Source organism: Salvelinus alpinus, chromosome 36 (assembly GCF_045679555.1).
Source record: "Salvelinus alpinus chromosome 36, SLU_Salpinus.1, whole genome shotgun sequence".
In the NCBI taxonomy this organism is placed as follows: domain Eukaryota; kingdom Metazoa; phylum Chordata; class Actinopteri; order Salmoniformes; family Salmonidae; genus Salvelinus; species Salvelinus alpinus.
The window spans coordinates 2,446,166-2,460,129 of record NC_092121.1 but is presented as its reverse complement, the minus strand read 5'-3'; positions in this window follow the sequence as shown (position 1 = coordinate 2,460,129).

Here is a 13,964-nt window from a genome sequence, read left to right as displayed (position 1 = left end):
GTCGGATGTGGCGGGGCTTGCAAACCATTACAGACTACAAATGGAAGCACAGCCGAGAGCTGCCCAGTGACACGAGCCTACCAGACGAGCTAAACTACTTCTATGCTCGCTTAGAGGCAAATAACACTGAAACTTGCATGAGAGCACCAGCTGTACCAGAAGACTGTGTGATCACGCTCTCCGCAGCCGATGTGAGTAAGAACTTTAGACAGGTCAACATTCACAAGGCCGCAGGGCCAGACGTGTACTGCGAGTATGCGCTGATGAACTAGCAAGTGTCTTCACTGACATTTTCAACTTCTCCCTGTCCGAGTCTGTAATACCAACATGTTTTAAGCAGACCACCATAGTGCCTGTGCCCAAGAACGCCAAGGTAACCTGCCTAAATGACTACCGACCCGTAGCACTCACGTCTGTAGCCATGAAGTGCTTTGAAAGGCTGGTCATGGCTGACATCAACAAAAATCATCACAGAAACCCTAGACCCACTCCAATTTGCATACCGCCTCAACAGATCCAGATGATGCAATCTCTATTGCATTCCACACTGCCCTTTCCCACCTGGACCAAAGGAACACCTATTTGAGAATGCTATTCATTGGCTATAGCTCTTCGTTCAACACCATCGTGCCCTCAAAGCTCATCAATAAGCTAAAGACCTTTGGACAAAAACACCTTCCTCTGCAACTGGATCCTGGACTTTCTGACGGGCCGCCCCCAGGTGGTAAGGGTAGGTAACAACACATCCGCCATGCTGATCCTCAACACAGGGGCCCCTCAGGGGTGCGTGCTCAGCCTCCTCCTGTACTCCCTGTTCACTCATGATGGCACGGCCAGGCACGACTCCAACACCATTATTAAATTTGCCGATGACACAACAGTGGTAGGCCTGATCACCGACAACAACAAGACAGCCTATAGGGAGGAGGTCAGAGACCTGGCCATGTGGTGCCAGGACAACGACCTCTCCCTCAACGTGATCAAGACAAAGAGATGATTGTGGACTACAGGTATAAGAGGACCGAGTACGCCCCCATTCTCATTGACGGGACTGCAGTGGAGCAGGTTGAGAGCTTCAAGTTCCTTGGTGTCCACATCACCAACAAACTAACATTTTTATTACCTTTATTTAACTAGGCAAGTCAGTTAAGAACAAATTCTTATTTTCAATGACAGTCTATGAACAGTGGGTTAACTGCCTTGTTCAGGGGCAGAATGACAGATTTTTACCTTGTCAGCTCAGGGTTTTCATCTTGCAACCTTTCGGTTACTAGTCCAACACTCTAACCACTAGGCTACCTGCCACCCCAGCAAGTAGACTAGTGGTCCAAGCATGGTCCAAGCACACCAAGACAGTCGTGAAGCGGGTAAGACAAAACCTATTCCCCCTCAGGACGCTGAAAAGATTTGGCATGGGTCCTCAGATCCTCAAAAGGTTCTGACTGGTTGCATCACTGCCTGGTATGGCAACTGCTCGGCCTCCGACCGCAAGGCACTACAGAGGGTAATGGGAACGGCCCAGTACATCACTGGGGCCAAGCTTCCTGCCATCCAGGACCTCTATAACCAGGCGGTGTCAGAGGAAGGCCCTAGAAATTGTCAAAGACTCCAGCCACCCTAGTCATAGATTGTTCTCTCTGCTACTGCATGGCAAGCGGTACTGGAGTGCCAAGTCTAGGTCCAAGAAGCTTCTAAACAGCTTCTACCCCCAAGCCATAAGTCTCCTTTACATCTAGTCAAATGGCTACCCAGATTATTTGCATTGTCCCCCCTCCCGTCTCCACACCACTGCCACTCTCTGTTGTCGTCACTTTCATAACTCTACCTACATGTACTGTACATACTACCTCAAATAACCAGTGCCCCCGCACATTGACTCTGTACCATTACCCGCCTGTATATATTGCTATTTTCTACTGCTGCTCTTTAATTACTTGTTACTTTTATCTCTTATTCTTATCCGTATTTTTTTAAAACTGTACTGTTGGCTAGGGGCTCATAAGTAAGCATTTCACTGTAAGGTCTACATCTGTTGTATTCGGCACATGTGACTAATACAATTTGATTTGATTTGATTTAGTCAAGGAATGAAATACATACATTCAAAACGTCAACCATAGCCTACATATCAGTACATACAAAATACTTGGCATGGGTCCTCAGATCCTCAAATGGTTCTACAGCTGCACCATCGAGAGCATCCTGCATACTGCCTGGTATGGCAACTGCTCGTCATCCCACTGTAAGGCACTGCAGAGGGTAGTGCGTATGGCCCAGTACCTCACTGGGGCCCAGCTTCCTGCCATCCAGGACCTCTATACCAGGCGGTGTCAGAGGAAGGCCCTAAAAATTGTCAAAGACTCCAGCCACCCTAGTCATAGACTGTTCTCTCTGCTACCGCACGGCAAGCGGTACCGGAGTGCCAAGTCTAAGTCCAAGAGGCTTCTAAACAGCTTCTACCCCCAAGCCATAAGACTCCTGAACATCTAATCAAAGGGCTACCCAGACTATTTGCATTGCAAATAACCGGTGTCCCAAGACATTGACTCTGTACCGGTACCCCCTGTATATAGCGTCGCTATAGTCCCGTGTGGCTCAGTTGGTAGAGCATGGCGCTTGCAACGCCAGGGTTGTGGGTTCATTCCCCACGGGGGGACCAGGATGAATATGTATGAAATTTCCACTTTGTAAGTCGCTCTGGATAAGAGCGTCTGCTAAATGACTTAAATGTAATGTAAATGCTATTGTTATTTCACTGCTCATCTTTAATTATTTGTTACTTTTATTTCTTTTTTGGGGGGGGCGGGGTGTTTTTCTTAAAACTGCATTGTTGGTTAAGGGCTTGTAAGTAAGCATTTCACTGTATTCGAGCGCATGTGACAAATAACGTTTGATTTGATTTACACACAATATCTAGGTCTAATACATAGTACAGTGCAAATTACAATACAATATATATAAACTGGCTGTCTCATCACAGTCCCCTTTGTGCAGGTGTTCTTTTCTGTGTTTTTTTTTTTTAAACTGGTTTTATTGCTAGCTTGAGTTACCTGGGGTTGGCAGAGCCTTCCATGTAGTCATGGCTCTACATAATACTGTGTGTTTCTTAGCCTCTTTTCTCGGGGACTGTGAAGTGACCTCTGGTTGCATGTCTTTTGTGTTGTACCGATGAGTGTTCGAACTGTGTGCCAACTGCTTGAACAGACACTTCGGCACCTTAAACACATCGATGCCTAGCACAACGACCAATAGTGATACGGTCAATCAACTTTGAGCCAGGAGGGAATGACATGCATGTTACTGACACTACATCTAAGTACGATATTTGCTGCTTTGTTCTGGACCGACTTACCTATGTCCTTCTTTACCACACATGACCACACAGCTGGCCAGTAGTCCAGGTGCGACAACACTAGGGCCTGTAGGACCTGTCTGGTTGCCTGAGATGTCAAGAAGTCAGAGCAACGCCCTGTCATGGACAGACCTCTTCCCATTTTAGCAACTATAGTGTCTATGTGTTCTGACCGTGACAGATTGCTATCTGCCTCAGGTGCCAAAGGTTGCGTCTTCGGATCCAGCAATAAAAAGTTAATGCCTAAACTTAACCCTAACCAAAATCGGAGTTAATGCCTAAACTTAACATTAAACACTTAGAAATTAGACGTTTGGAACAACATAGAAATTTGACATTTGAGAAACATGGATGAACGTCTAATTCTGACGTGAGACTGTGAGCTTGATGGTGATTGTGCCACCCCATATGTAAACTGCTGAAAGGCAAGTATTACACAAGCTCGCTCAGCTTTAAGTGCAGGTTGAATGTTATACACGCTATGCAGTGTGTGTAAACATTAGATATGGTCTCTTTTTGTATTGGCTTACTACTCTTACATACAGTGAGGGTCCAAAACATTAGGAACACTTTCCATGACTAACTGACCATGTAAATCCAGGTGAAAGCTATGATCCATTATTGATGTCACTTGTTAAATCCACTTCAATCAGTGTAGATGAGACAGGTTAAAGGAGACAGGTTAAATAAGGATTTGTAGGCGTTGAGACAATTGAGACTTGGATTGTGTATCTGAAAACAAAAGATGTAGGTGTCTTTGAATGGGGTATGGTAGTCACACCGTCACCCACTACTACCTATCCAACGCTGCTGGGTTTTTCATGCTCAACAGTTTCCCGTGTATATCAAGAAGGGTCCACTGTGTGAAGCGTTGGAGTCAACATGGGCCAGCATCCCTGTGGAATGCTATCGACACCTTGTAGAGTCCATGACCCAATGAATTGTGGCTGTTCTGAGGGCAAAAGGGGGTGCAACGCAATATTAGGAAGGTGTTCCTAATGTTTTGTACACTCGGTGTATATAATTATTATAACTGTGCAAGTACTAAGATACAAAAAAACAGCATGAACCTACTGAGCAGGGCCTACTCCACCATCTAGCCCAGTGGTTCCCAAACTGTGTGGCCCGCCCCCGGTCAGCAGGAACTCAATCGGGCTTTCAACTCACTCTGGAATGTTGTAATAATAGAATGCACACGGTGCAATTTCGAAAAAGAGTGGCGCTTCAGCACTCTTCCTCATGTCATGACCTTAGAGAGCTATTTATAACTTGTAAGAAATATCCAGATCAACGAGCCCATGTCAGCTACTGTTTTTTTAGCTCTGCTTTTGAGCCTATAGATTTTGTTGTAATGTTTTAGTCACTCCAATATCACACGGACACACATAAGACATGGCAACATGTTTAGAATAGCAGGAAATTAGCTTTAAAACGACACAAATGTTGGAGAGTTAGTGTCATGGACGGTGCTTGTGTCATGGACGGTGCTTGTGCCCATCTTTCTTTCTCTCTCCAGATGTATAGCAGTGGGGACTGCTGAGGGGAGAGCGGCGCATAATAATGTCTGGAAGGGAGCAAACAGAATGGCATTAAAGACATGGAAACCATGTCCTTGATGTATTTAATACCATTCCACTGATTCCGCTCCAGCCATTACCACAAGCCTGTCCTGTGATGTATAGGCTATCCAGCCCACAGAGGTTAGCGGCAGCATTACCTAGTGGTTAGAGCGTTGGGACAGTAACTGAACGGTTGCTAGATAGAATCCCCGAGCTGACAAAGTGAAAAACTGTCGTTTCAGATTTTCAGATTTGTCGTGCCCTCTTCACGACTGTCTTGGTATGTTTGGACCATTATAGTTCGTTGGTGATGTAGACACCAAGGAACTTGAAACTCTCGACCCGCTCCACTACAGCCCCGTCGATGTTAATGGAGGCCTGTTCGGCCCACCTTTTCCTGTAGTCCACGATCAGCTCCTTTGTCTTGCTCACATTGAGGGACAGGGTGTTGTCCTGGCAACACACTGCCAGTTCTCTGACCTCCTCCCTATAGGCAGTCTCAACGTTGTCTGTGATAAATAAAGATAAATAAAAATGAAATAATTTTTTTTTTAATTGAAAAGGAGATGTTGTCCCCCTGGCTTTGTTGGTGGTAACATGCTAAATCCTCACTGTCCACATTCAACCACTATGCCTGCAACTGTATGCCTGGGGGTTTTAAAATTCACAAGACAAAGGAAGCCACGGTGCTGAAAAGAAGGATCTGCCACCCTCAATCTGGCAGTTCTGTTCCCCTCTGTCAGGTGGAAGATGTGCGCGCGTGTGTGTGTGAGGAGGTGAGATACGACAGGGGCGGGTGATAGTGCTTTGTGAAGATTCGGACAGCCATTCAACTAGACGCATCACAAACTTTTGATGTGTGGATGAGGAGGAAAGCCTGTAGGATTTCCTGTGTCATGTTTAACATTTGGAGGATTCTGGGGGAGGGAAGTGACAGCTTCACACCTAGTAATTCCTAGGCACTTATCATATCAGTCTTCTCTGTGATGTTTAACCCCTTCATTATCATTATATCGCTGTAAAAAAAATTGGCCTCTCGGGATATTCCACCACACAGAACAAATTTAGGGCTAGATCTAATCTGATTGTCCCTTTTCAGCAATGCACCTTTTCGGTTAAGACCTTATTCACTGTAAACACTGCTTAATGTGTCGGCTTAATGGGAAATTACATTTGAATGTCAGTCACGCTAAAATGCATATCTTCTAGGGTCCGGATTGAATCTAGGTCTTAAAGAATGTTATTTTAGTGATTCATAACAAATTAGAGTTGAAATAGCATTTGGAAGTTTAGGAGTACAAAGTAGGCTTGGGAGATTGTTTTTTATTTCATTACATTTATTTGAGAAAAAAAAGCCTAAGCGACACAACAACACATTTTGAGTTGTGTCCTGTACGATAATTTTTTCCTCTTGGTTCTCTGTCTTTGGCTGGCACACAGGAAAAGTCTTATTGATCCAAACAGTAATTACATTACTACAGATAATACGCAGGGCTATATAATAGGAACAGATTGTTTTTTTTTTTTTTTTTTTTTTTTAATTTTATCCCCTTTTCTCCCCAATTTTTGTGGTATCCAATCGCTAGTAATTACTATCTTGTCTCATCGCTACAACTCCCGTACGGGCTCGGGAGAGACGAAGGTCGAAAGTCATGCGTCCTCCGAAGCACAACCCAACCTAGCCGCACTGCTTCTTAACACATCGCGCCTCCAACCCGGAAGCCAGCCGCACCAATGTGTCGGAGGAAACACCGTGCACCCGCCCCCTCGGTTAGCGCGCACTGCGCCCGGCCCGCCACAGGAGTCGCTGGAGCGCGATGAGACAAGGATATCCCTACCGGCCAAACCCTCCCTAACCCGGACGACGCTAAGCCAATTGTGCGTCGCCCCACGGACCTCCCGGTCGCGGCCGGCTGCGACAGAGCCTGGGCGCGAACCCAGACTCTGGTGGCGCAGCATAGCACTGCGATGCAGTGCTCTAGACCACTGCGCCACCCGGGAGGCAAGGAACAGATTGTTAGGGCTGCTGAGGCCTATGGTCTCGTCATTCTAATTGTGTTGATTGTATCTTCTTGCCTTCTCCCTGTTTGGTTTCTGTCACCAAACCGCTCATTAGTGAGGTGAAACTGTCCTCGGCGCTCTTCCACTAACCTATTGCTGTCTGTGATGTCATACCTAATTATGTGTATACTTTCTGTAGGACACAAATGAGGGGCGTACTGTGTGGTCGTACCAACCTACACAACTGGCTTTACAAAGATGACTCACTGGCTGAGAGTCATTGTCAGGGACACAATCTAGCCTAAAACAACTATCCTTCTTTATCTGAGACACATTCAATTGGAAGCATTTTAGACTGTGTGTGTGTGTGTATGTGTGTGTAGGTGTGAGTGTGTGTGTGTTACAGTTGAAGTCGGAAGTTTATATACACCTTAGCTTAGTTTATATACACCCACCTTAATACATTTAAACTCAGTTTTTCACAATTCCTGACATTTAATCCCAGTAACAATTCCCTGTTTTAGCTCAGTTAGGATCACCACTTTATTTTAAGAATGTGAAATGTCACTAAAATAGTAGAGAGAATTATTTATTTCAGCTTTTATTTCTTTCATCACATTCCCAGTGGGTCAGAAGTTTACATACACTCAATTAGTGTTTGGTAGCATGGCCTTTACATTGTTTAACTTGGGTCAAACGTTTCGAGTAGCCTTCCACAAGCTTCCTATAATAAGTTGGGTGAATTTTGGCCCTTTCCTCCTTACAGAGCTGGTGTAACTGAGTCAGGTTTGTAGGCCTCCTTGCTCACACATGCTTTTTCAGTTCTGCCCACACTTTTCTGTAGTATTGAGGTCAGGGCTTTGTGATGGCCATTCCAATACCTTGACTTTGTTGTCCTTAAGCCATTTTGCAACAACTTTGGAAGTATGCTTGGGGTCATTGTCCATTTGGAAGACCCATTTGCGACCAAGCTTTAACTTCCTGACTGATGTCTTGAAATGTTGCTTCAATATATGCTCATCATTTTCCTCCTCATGATTCCATCTTTTTTGTGAAGTGCACCAGTCCCTCCTGCAGCATAGCACCCCCACAACATGATGCTGCCACCCCCGTGCTTCACGGTTGGGATGGTGTTCTTCGGCTTGCAAGCCTCCCCCTTTATCCTCCAAACTTAACGATGGTCATTATGGCCAAACAGTTATATTTTTGCTTCATCAGACCAGAGGACATTTCTTCAAAAAGTACGATATTTTTTCCCATGTGCAGTTGCAAACCTTGGTCTGGCTTTTTTATAGCGGTTTTGGAGCAGTGGCTTTGTCCTTGCTGAGCAGCCTTTCAGGTTATGTCGATATAGGACTCGTTGTAACGTTTCTTGTGGGCTGAAGGAAGAGTGGACCAAGGTGCAGCGTTTAAAGTGTTCATGATTTAATCCAAAAAAACAATTGAACAAAAACAACAAACAGGAGAACAAAAGCGAACAGTCGGGCAAACAAAACAGCTAAACAGAAAATAACTACCCACAAAACACAGGTGGGAAAAAGCTACCTAAGTATGGTTCTCAATCAGAGACAACGATAGACAGCTGCCTCTGATTGAGAACCACACCCGGCCAAACACACAGAAATAGAAAACATAGAACACAAAACATAGAATGCCCACCCCAACTCACGCCCTGACCAATCCAAATTAGAGACATAAAAAGGATCTCTAAGGTCAGGGCGTGACAGGACCCCCCCCCCAAAGGTGCGGACTCCGGGCGCAAACCTAAACCTATAGGGGAGGGTCTGGGTGGGCATCTGTCCACGGTGGCGGCTCTGGTGCGGGACGTGGACCCCGCTCCACCTAAGGCTTGGCCCACTTAGGTGGCGCCTCTGGAGCTGGGACTCTCGCCACCGACCCCGGACTGGGGACCCTCACAGCGGGCCCCGGACAAGAGGGAGACTCTGGCAGCTCCGGACAGGAGGGAGACTCTGGCAGCTCCGGACAGGAGGGAGACTCTGGCAGCTCCGGACAGGAGGGAGACTCTGGCAGCTCCGGACAGGACGCAGGCACAGGACTCACCGGGCTGGGAAGACACACAGGAGACCTGGCTCTAGGAGCAGGCACAGGACTCACCAGGCTGGGAAGACATACAGGAGGCCTCTTCCTAGGCCGAGGCACCGGATACACTGGGCTGTGGGGGAGCACTGGAGATCTGGTGCGTAGCCTTGGCACAACTCTTCCAGCCTGAATGGCCACTCTAGCCCGGCACCTCCAGAGCTCAGGCACAGGTCGAACCGGGCTGTGGGGGAGCACTGGAGCTCTGATGCTTAGCACTTGCACCGCTCCTCTTGGCTGCATGCCCACCTTTGCCCGGCACGTGCGGGGAGCTGGAACAGGACGCACTGGGTTCTCCTGGCGAATTAGGGAAACCGTGCCTAGAGCCGGCGCAGGACTCACCGGGCTGTGGAAGCGCACTGGAGGTCTGGAGCGCCAAGCTGGCACAAGACGTGCAGGGCTGGGGAGGCGCACAGGAGGCCTGGTGCGTGGGGCTGGCACAGTCTTCACCAGACAGCTAGCACGCACCTCAGGATGAGTATGGAGAGCTGACTCAGGTGACATCAACTCGAGGACACGCTCCATAGGGCGAATGTCGTGCCTCATGCACCAACACAGCAGCTCTCTCATAGCTCTCTCCTCCAATCTCCTCATCAACTCCTTCACTGTCGCTGCTTCGTTCCCCTCGCTCACCTCCAATTTCACCCCGACTGGCTCTGGAATCAGCTGCCTCTGATTGAGAACCACACCCGGCCAAACACACAGAAATAGAAAACATAGAACACAAAACATAGAATGCCCACCCCAACTCACGCCCTGACCAAACCAAAATAGAGACACAAAAAGGATCTCTAAGGTCAGGGCGTGACACTCGTTGTGGATATAGATACTTTTGTACCTGTTTCCTCAAGCATCTTCACAAGGTCCTTTGCTGTTGTTCTGGGATTGATTTGCAATTTTCACACCAAAGTACGTTCATCTCTAGGAGACAGAATGCGTCTCCTTCCTGAGCGGTATGACGGCTTTGTGGTCCTATGGTGTTCATTCTTGCATACAATTGTTTGTACAGATTAACGTGGTACCTACAGGCGTTTGAAATTCAAAAGGCACTCGCACATCTGAGCAATCTTTTTTGCAGGTGCATGGTAACAGTTGAACAAGATGAAGGAAAAAGGAAACCGCACACTGCTCTTGATAGTATCACTCATCTTTAATAAGCTTATGTATCGGCCTCACGGCCTTCGTCAGAGCTTTTGTGCAAAAGCTCAAAAGCTCTGACAAAAGCCGTGAGTGTCACACCCTGACCTTAGAGAGCCTTTTTTATTCTCTCTTTGGTTAGGTCAGGGTGTGACTTGGGTGGGCAAATCTATGTTTCTATTTCTTTGTTGGCCTAGTATGGTTCCCAATCAGAGGCAGCTGTTTATCGTTGTCTCTGATTGGGGATCATACTTAGGCAGCCCTTTTTCCCACCTTAAGTTGTGGGATCTTGTTTTTGGTTAGTTGCTGTGTTAGCGCTACAAAACTTTACGTGTCGTTTATTCTTTCTTGTTTTTGGTGTTCATTTAATAAATTGATGATGTAGGCCTACCACGCTGCACCTTGGTCAGATAATTCCATCAACGAACGTAACAGTGAGGCCGATATGTAAGCTTATTAAAGATCAGTGATACTATCAGGAGCAGTGTGCGGTTTCCTTTTTCCTTCACCTACAGGCGTTTGGAAATTGCTCCCAAGGATGAACCAGACTTGTAGAGGTCTATAATATTTTTTCTGAGGTCTTGGCTGATTTCTTTTGACTTTTTCATGATGTCAAGCAAAGAGGCACTGAGTTTGTAGGCAGGCCTTGAAATACATCCACAGGTACACCTCCAATTGACTCAAATTATGTCAATTAGCCTATTAGAAGCTTCTAAAGCCATATCATCATTTACTGGAATTTTCCAAGCTGTTTAAAGGCACAGTCAATTTAGTGTATGTAAACTTCTGACCCACTGGAATTGTGATACAGTGAATTATAAGTGAAATCATCTGTCTGTAAACAATTGTTGGAAAAATTACATGTGTCATGCACAAAGTAGATGGCCTGACCGACTTGCCAAAACTATAGTTTGTTAACAAGAAATGTGTGGAGTGGTTGAAATACAAGTTTTAATGGCTCCAACCTAAGTGTTTGTAAACTTCCGACTTCAATTGTATGTGTATGTGCGCGTGTGTGCTGTTATGGGAAATAGAAACAAAATGTGTCACCTCTATTTCAGAAAATGTGTTTTTAAAGATGAGTCTAGATGAGAATGTCATTAATAAAGGATGTATCTTTACTCAGTTGACTGAACCCAACTGAACGGCATTATCAAATGCTTTTAGCACCCATGGAGCCATAATGTGATCTGTCTTTCAACTCTTCTAATTAAGCTCTATCAGTTTAATTGAGATGTTTTAATAATTTAGATTATCCAAAGATATTACTGTGTTGTCGGATAGGGAAGAAGAGGAGAACTGCATCTAAAAGCAGAGAAGGGCTGGGATCTGGATGCTTCCTATGATATCTACACTGAAAACACGGGACAAGTTGGGCTGACAGATTTTTGAAAACATATTATGTGATTTACTCAAACATGTTTTGTTTCTCCTCTCAATGCGATTTCATTGCTTGCAATCAATGCAAAACAAAGCAAAATCAGATCTACTAGTTTGAATCATGTAGGGGGAGTGTGAACCAATAAAGTTAATTCATGACGAGTAAAGAGGAACAATTCAAACCACGCCAGAGAAGAATCTTTCAGAAAGAACGCTGGCTCGTTAGTGGAGAAGACAGTACCTAGAATCTTGGTCAAGTGGTGAATTATTTGGTGAAATAAATGGTGAATTATTTTATTTAACGTTTGTCTGTGTGGTTGTAGTCAGAATTGTAAGCAGTAACGGTATTAGCGATTGCTCCATATCCTCATTTTGTGCTCGAGTCTGAAACATATTGGTGTGGCAGCTAAAGGTAAAAGACAATGTTGCTAGCTAGCTTCTATGAACAGTAAAACGGGACGAGGTCAATACTAACATTTTGTAAGGAGGTAAAGTTGTTGGCGAAACACCATGATATTTATTTATTGTTCAAGAACTTCAAATTTACCAAGCCAAGAACTAATTAGGGTTTGCTGAGGAGTGCACACTGCTTGAGCTAGCTAACTTGCTAGCTAGCTAATGCTTTGGTGCTTGTGCACGACATCGTCTGCAATCACTTTGCAGCAGCATTTAGTGCGCCAATTTCTTTTCTTGTGGGGTAAAAATATATATATTTTTAAAGTTCATGTATTTGCATCAAAACAGACATTTAAAAACAGTTTTTCATTACATATTAGAGATCTTATGATTATACACCGAATCCTTTGAGATCATGCAGTTTAACAGTTTGCCCGTGGATGCCTCCATGTTGTAAAACGGGGTGCGAAGGTGACATAGACTTATTGAAATGGGATGTGGAGTTCATTTTACATTTACATTACATTTAAGTCATTTAGCAGACGCTCTTATCCAGAGCGACTTACAAATTGGTGCATTCACCTTATGATATCCAGTGGAACAACCACTTTACAATAGTGCATCTAACTCTTTTAAGGGGGGGGGGGGGGGGTTAGAAGGATTCCTTTATCCTATCCTAGGTATTCCTTAAAGAGGTGGGGTTTCAGGTGTCTCCGGAAGGTGGTGATTGACTCCGCTGACCTGGCGTCGTGAGGGAGTTTGTTCCACCATTGGGGTGCCAGAGCAGCGAACAGTTTTGACTGGGCTGAGCGGGAACTGTACTTCCTCAGAGGTAGGGAGGCGAGCAGGCCAGAGGTGGATGAACGCAGTGCCCTTGTTTGGGTGTAGGGCCTGATCAGAGCCTGAAGGTACGGAGGTGCCGTTCCCCTCACAGCTCCGTAGGCAAGCACCATGGTCTTGTAGCGGATGCGAGCTTCAACTGGAAGCCAGTGGAGAGAGCGGAGGAGCGGGGTGACGTGAGAGAACTTGGGAAAGTTGAACACCAGACGGGCTGCGGCGTTCTGGATGAGTTGTAGGGGTTTAATGGCACAGGCAGGGAGCCCAGCCAACAGCGAGTTGCAGTAATCCAGACGGGAGATGACAAGTGCCTGGATTAGGACCTGCGCCGCTTCCTGCGTGAGGCAGGGTCGTACTCTGCGAATGTTGTAGAGCATGAACCTACAGGAACGGGTCACCGCCTTGATGTTAGTTGAGAACGACAGGGTGTTGTCCAGGATCACGCCAAGGTTCTTAGTACTCTGGGAGGAGGACACAATGGAGTTGTCAACCGTGATGGCGAGATCATGGAACGGGCAGTCCTTCCCCGGGAGGAAGAGCAGCTCCGTCTTGCCGAGGTTCAGCTTGAGGTGGTGATCCGTCATCCACACTGATATGTCTGCCAGACATGCAGAGATGCGATTCACTACCTGGTTATCAGAGGGGGGAAAGGAGAAGATTAATTGTGTGTCGTCTGCATAGCAATGATAGGAGAGACCATGTGAGGATATGACAGAGCCAAGTGACTTGGTGTATAGCGAGAATAGGAGAGGGCCTAGAACAGAGCCCTGGGGGACACCAGTGGTGAGAGCACGTGGTGCGGAGACAGATTCTCGCCACGCCACCTGGTAGGAGCGTTCTGTCAGGTAGGACGCAATCCAAGCGTGGGCCGCGCCGGAGATGCCCAGCTCGGAGAGGGTGGAGAGGAGGATCTGATGGTTCACAGTATCAAAGGCAGCCGATAGGTCTAGAAGGATGAGAGCAGAGGAGAGAGAGTTAGCTTTAGCAGTGCGGAGCGCCTCCGTGACACAGAGAAGAGCAGTCTCAGTTGAATGACTAGTCTTGAAACCTGACTGATTTGGATCAAGAAGGTCATTCTGAGAGAGATAGCAGGAGAGCTGGCCAAGGACGGCACGTTCAAGAGTTTTGGAGAGAAAAGAAAGAAGGGATACTGGTCTGTAGTTGTTGACATCGGAGGGATCGAGTGTAGGTTTTTTCAGAAGGGG